The sequence below is a fragment of the Lepus europaeus genome, chromosome 10, assembly GCF_033115175.1.
Source record: "Lepus europaeus isolate LE1 chromosome 10, mLepTim1.pri, whole genome shotgun sequence".
Lineage (NCBI taxonomy): Eukaryota > Metazoa > Chordata > Mammalia > Lagomorpha > Leporidae > Lepus > Lepus europaeus.
In genome coordinates, this window is record NC_084836.1 from 58,082,349 (window position 1) to 58,088,906 (window position 6,558).

Here is a 6,558-nt window from a genome sequence, read left to right on the forward strand (position 1 = left end):
TATTTCCAGATAGTTTATGTTCTTATTAGCATTGTGAAGGGGTTTCTTTTATATTGTCTTTCTAATCAATGGAGGTAGAAATAAGTTTTCTATGCTTTGGTCTAGTAGTGTTTTATTAATTTTAACAACTTCAAAGTCAAGTGCTTTGGGTTTTTATATTATATAATCTCATCATGTGCAACATATAATAATTCCATATTCTGTATATCTGGACTTTTGTTTCTAGTTCATATTTTACTGTTCTAGAAAACTTTTATAGCAACAGTAAATAGCAATGGTAGAAATAGAAATTCCTTTGGGTCCTGATGATAGCCATACTGCTGTCTCTAGCTGACCCATTTATTACAAAACTGAAAGTCTGTTGAGAAGCAGAATAGCATACTATAAAAAGGGAGTCTCTGCAGCCTCATTGCTGAGTTCAAATCCTGGCTTTGATCTACACAGTGGTTTCTTGTATTCTCTATGTTTCATTTTCTTCATCTGTAGAATGGAAGTTATAAAAGTTTCTAACTCCTAGGTTTATGTGAGCATTAACTGAATTGATAGTTTTGTAAGTGCTTATGAGGGTTGTGGTATTTAGTAAGCCAAAATTAGTGCTTTATTTCATCAACACCTTTTAGACACCTTCAACATCAACTAATAGTCCAGGAAAATAGTTATACTGAAAGCATTTTACTACTGAAGTATAGTACTTCAGTGTTTTCCTTTTTATTTTTTTTTCCAATTTTATACTCATGCTTAAATGTATTCAATTAGCTCAGCATTTGTTGTTCCAACATTTTCCAGAGAATACTGTTTATCCTTTGGAGTCTGTGTAAATTAGGACCATTTGTAGTGTGTTGCTGTAGCTTCTGGATATGAAGTGTAGATTTTCAGCACTTTGAGATGCCATAAAGCCCTGTCCCTTAGCTAGCTCTTCCATTGCCTCTTTACCATTCATCCAAAAATACCGCTCTTAAATTTTAAGAAATTGGAAGTCAACAAAGATAGCTCCTGAGGTCAGTGTCTGCCTTGTATCTAGCTTTGCCTATTCTGCAGTTATGATTGGAATGGGTTCCAGGAAAACATCGCAACTAGATTTTGAATGGCTTAGTCTCTAGTTTCATACTCTCTTATTCATAGTTTCTTTTGTTCCCTGAGGGTCTTATCCAAACTTGAAATTAAATGCTGTCTATGTGTTAATGATTCCCCAATTTTTCCATCCAGCCCAGACCTCAACACTTCCACATATTTAGTATGTATCCAAAATACTTGGATTCAGCTGGCGCCGCGGCTCAATAGGCTAGTCCTCTGCCTGCGGCGCCGGCATCCTGGGTTCTAGTCCCGGTCGGGGCGCCGGATTCTGCCCCAGTTGCTCCTCTTCCTGTCCAGCTCTCTGCTGTGGCCTGGGAGTGCAGTGGAGGATGGCCCAAGTTCTTGGGCCCTGCACCCCATGGGAGACCAGGATAAGCAGCTGGCTCCTGGCTTCGGATCAGCCTGGTGCGCTGGCCAAAGAGGCCATTGTGGGGTGAGACAACGGAAAAGGAAGACCTTTCTCTCTGTCTTTCTCTCTCACTGTCCACTCTGCCTGTGGGAAAAAAAGAATGGATTCACGTATTCAACAACCTATTTGATATTCTTATTCCATTTGTTACCCAGAATTTTTCTAATATTACAACATTTAGTATGATATGAGGATATTACAAAAAGTTTGTGGGAGATCTGTATTATGAAGAACCTATGACCAGAACAGTGTGTGGCATTGTGGATTAAGTCACTGCCTGCAGCTCCAGCATCCATAAAGGTGCCAGTTCAAGTCCCAACTGTTCCACTGCCAATCCAGCTCTCTGCTAATGTGTCTAGGAACGCAGTAGAAGACGGCCCAAGTGCTTGGGCCCCTGCACCCAAGTGGGAGACCCAGATGAAGCTCCTGGCTCTTAGCTTTTGCTGGGCCCAGCCCTACTGTTGTAGCCATTTTGGGAGTTACCTAGCATATGGAAGATTTTCCTCTACCCCCCATTCTCCCTCTCTCTCCAATAACCAATAATTTCGCACAAACTTCTTGAAGTACCATCATATCTATCAATCTGAACTAGAAAGTACTTTTTGAGCAGGAGACTACTATGGGAGTTCAAGTATTATACTTAAACATGTAAAAGCTCAGTTTTAGCATGTCCTAAACTGAACTCATGCTGTCCAAATCTGCTCCTCCCTGATTTCCTCCATTTGAGTAAACGAATCCTCTGTTCTTGCACTTGCTCAGGTCAAAAATCTGGGCTGACTGTGACTCTTCTCTTAACTCTTCCTTTAATCACTATGTATTTTTTAAATTGTAGTTATGAACTACACTGAATCTGTTAGGAACTGGTTAAAAATTTAAAATAATAAACTCAAAAACAAAAGAAAATTTATGTGGACAATGATCCAAATAATACAGTTTAATAACTTTCAATTTAATAAGCTTTCAATGGACATTTTAAACAAGTGGGATCAAGCTCCTAAAACATTTCTTAAAAAAATTGGAACAGAGGACAAAGATGACTTAACCATTTCTATCATGAAGACAAGGCAAAATCAAAATATTTGTTTTGAAGAGGTGGAAAAATAGACCAATCAAGAGGAAAGGTCATGATAACAATGGGGGGGGGATGCTCAAGGTATTATTTTGCTTATTGACTTTCTGATGAGCCAAAGAATAATATCTGCTTATTAGGAGCATGTTTTTGGGAAAGTTAGCCATCGCTGTAGCAGAAAATTTCTTGGGAAAGCTTCAACAGAGCCCTTTACTATGACAATGGTCCTGCTCATTCTTGTCATCAAAAAAAGGCTATTTTATGAGAATTTCCAGGGGAAATCATTAGGCATACATCTTACAAACCAGACTTCGCTCTTTCTGACTTCCTTTTGTTTCCTATTCTTAAAAAAAAAATCTTCGAATGCTTAGCAATTGTCTTCAGCTAATAAGGTAAAAAAGACTGCATTGACAATGTTAAGACCCTCAATATTTTGGATGGGCTAAATGCTTGGTATCATCACTTATAAAACTGTCATGAACACGATGGAGTTCATGCTGGGAAACAAAGTCCATATATTTATTTTTATTTTTAAATTCCATTTTTCAGAAGAATGTACATTTTTCAGAAGATACACATTTTTCTCAAGTTCACATGAAGCATTCTAAAGGACAGATTATATGTCAGGTAACAAAGCAAGTTATAATAAATCTGAGGTGATTGAAATCATATAGTGTCTGTTCCAAGTATAATGTAATAAAACTAGAAATCAATAACAGAAAAAAACTGGAAAAGCCACAAATACATGGCAATTTAAAACACTTTTTTGAGAAACCAATAGGTCAAAGAAATAAAAGTGGAATTAGAAAATATGTCAAGACAAATAAAAGTGAATCCTTGGATATAACACCAAAATCAAAAGCAGATAAATGGACTCATCCAACCAAAAGGCTTCTAAATAGAAAAGGAAACAACCACGAGAGTGAAAAGGCAACCAATCGAGTGAGAGGAAATAACTGAAGTGTTAGAAAAAGGTATAGCATGCAATTGGAAATGAAAAACAAACCAGAGAACTATACTCAGATAAAACAGATTTTTAAATGAAAACTGTAAAAAGAAAAAAAGAAGGGCATTATATATTGATAAAAGGATCAATTCAGTGAGAAGACATTGTAATCATAACAATATATGCACCCAAAATAAGACCATCCAAATATACAAAGCAAATATTATTAGACCTAAAGGAAGAGATAGACCCCAATGTAGTAATAGTTGTAATTTCAATACTTTATCACCATTAATAGACAAATCATTCAGACAGAAAACAAAGATACATCCAAGTTGAAACACACTATATGGAAAATGGACCTAACAGACATTTACGGTACATTCATCCAACGCCTACAGAATACATATTCTGCTCATAAGCACATGGAACATTTTCTAGCATAAACCATATAAAAGATCACAAATAGAGTAATAATAAATTTGTAAGAGTTAAAATCATAACATATATCTTATCAGACCACAAAGAATAAAACTGGAAACTAAAAATAAGAACAATAGAAAATTGAAAAATACATAGAAACAACAATATGCCCCTGTATGATGAATAATAGATCATTGAAGAAATTAAAACGGAAACAAAAAACTTCTTGAAACAAAATGAAAATAAAAATGCAATATATCGAAATCTGTCAGATACAGGAAAAGCAGTATTAAGAGGGAAGTTTTTTTTTTATTTTTTTTAATTTTTTATTTATTTATTTATTTATTTTTAATTTTTTGACAGGCAGAGTGGACAATGAGAGAGAAAGAGACAGAGAGAAAGGTCTTCCTTTGCCGTTGGTTCACCCTCCAATGGCTGCCGTGGCTGGCGCGCTGCAGCTGGCGCAGCGCACTGATCCGATGGCAGGAGCCAGGTGCTTCTCCAGGTCTCCCATGCGGGTGCAGGGCCCAAGCACTTGGGCCATCCTCCACTGCACTCCCTGGCCACAGCAGAGAGCTGGCCTGGAAGAGGGGCAACCTGGACAGAATTGGTGCCCCGACCGGGACTAGAACCCGGTGTGCCGGCGCCGCAAGGCGGAGGATTAGCCTACTGAGCCGTGGCACCGGCAAGAGGGAAGTTAATAAAATAGTATGTACACTTAAAAAACAGAAATATTTCAAACAAACCAATAATGTATCTCAGTGAATCAGAAAAACAAAAACAAACCAAGCACAAAATTAGCAGGAGGCAAGAAATAATAAGGATCACAACAGAATTAAATAAAATAGAAACTAATCTGTTTTTAATATCAGTAAAACAATATACTTGTTTTGGAAACAAAATAGACAAACCTTTAGCCAAAGTAACAAAGAAAAGCAGGGGGGGAAACTCAAATTTTAAAAATTAGAGAAAAAAAACCTATGTGTTCACTTCAGCAGCACATATACTAAAATTGGAATGATACAGAGAAGATTAGCATGGCCCCTGCTCCAAGATGACATACAAATTCGTGAAGCATTCCATATTTCTTTTATGAACTAGTTAATATACTTGAACAGTGACACTGCATTAAAATTACCAAATTTGGGCAGAGTTCCAAGATGGAGTAGGGAGGGAGCTTACTGCTCTAGTTCAGGAGAAGATATTTCAAAAAAAGTGGAAAGAGTGCAGTCTCAGGGAAGAGTTAGGGAGAAAATGGCAGAGGAAACTCTATACAAATTAGAGGGACATGGTGGACCTGCATGAAGGGCATGGATGCCCACAATTCAGGACCCCAGCAGCTGAGAGCCTATGCACCAGTGTTGGAGAGTGAGGTGAGTGAGACCAGACCACAGCAGTCCAAGCCACTGGGAATAAAGCTGCAGGAAGAGCCTAGAGGGAACCCGGCTTGGAGCCCCACGAGGGATAGTGTATCTGCCAGACTAGAGGAGAAAAAAAAGGAGGGAAACATTTCTCTCTCCCCAATCACTTTACGACAGCATCCTGTAACAAGCCAATAGAGCAGGCGTCATTTTGGACACACATAATAGCTATGCCAGCTCATGGCCATGCCCAGCAATCAGCCAAGTGGAGACACATAACTCTGTTGGAGAGAACCAAAAAAGGCTGGGAGCTCATGACTGTGGGAGGATTCTGCGCCAGGACTGTGAAAAAAACAGGTTGTGTGAGAGGACTCATGGTGTGGCTGGGAATATGGGAAGTCACTGTTGGAGACTCCACACACTCAGGGCTTCCTGGTTACCTGATGAGGGACATCACCAGGGAATCTGAACTTACACTGAGAACTGCACAGATACTTTGTGTGATCCTTGGGGTAGGGTGGACAAATATTATACCCACTGGGGCTAGTAAGGCACTGGTATCTTTTGAGGAGAGGAGCTCAGCTGAGCAGAATAAACTTGCCTTCTGATTAAAAAAACAGTAGAGAGAGAGGAGATTTACTGTGCCAAACCTGGGTGTCACTTTAGACATGCCCTTCACCCTAGAGAACTGAAAAGAGCTCCCTGGCCATAACCATTCCAAGCCTCAAGTTATTCACTGATAGCAGACACTCCACTTATCTACAGAGGCATAGTACAAAAGACAAAAGCTACCACAGCAAAAACCAAAGAAGAAACCAACAAGTATCTCCAAAAATGCTGAACAACAAATGCACCAATTCAAGAAACAAGAACAAAGAAGAAAACATGATGATCCCAAAAGAACGCTATACTTCAATATGATGTTGAGAAGATGATGAAATGTAAGAAATGCAATAACTGGAATTCAAAAAATGATCATAAGATTACATAGAAGTAATCAGAAGCAAATGCATGAACTATTGAAATCCATACAGGACATGCAAGAATATTTCTCCCATGAAACTGAGATCTTAAAGAGAAATCAAAATAGAATGAATAATTCAATAGAACAAATAAAAAATGCAGCGGAAAGCCTTAGCAACAAAATTGATGAAGCAGAAGAAAGAATATTAGACTTAGAAGACAAAGCACAGGAAATTATATAGTCAAATCAAAAACAAGAAGAGGAAATTAGAAAACTAAAAAACACTGTTGGGAATCTACAGGATACTGTCAA

General features: G+C 38.2%; 1 non-coding gene across 1 annotated transcript; it reads left to right on the top strand.

Annotated features, from left to right (window-relative positions):
• The first annotated feature begins 4,903 nt into the window (after window positions 1-4,903).
• On the top strand, window positions 4,904-5,010 carry LOC133769218 (U6 spliceosomal RNA). The gene has a single exon (XR_009867120.1). It is a non-coding gene; the product is annotated as a U6 spliceosomal RNA (small nuclear RNA).
• The last annotated feature ends 1,548 nt before the right edge of the window (window positions 5,011-6,558 follow it).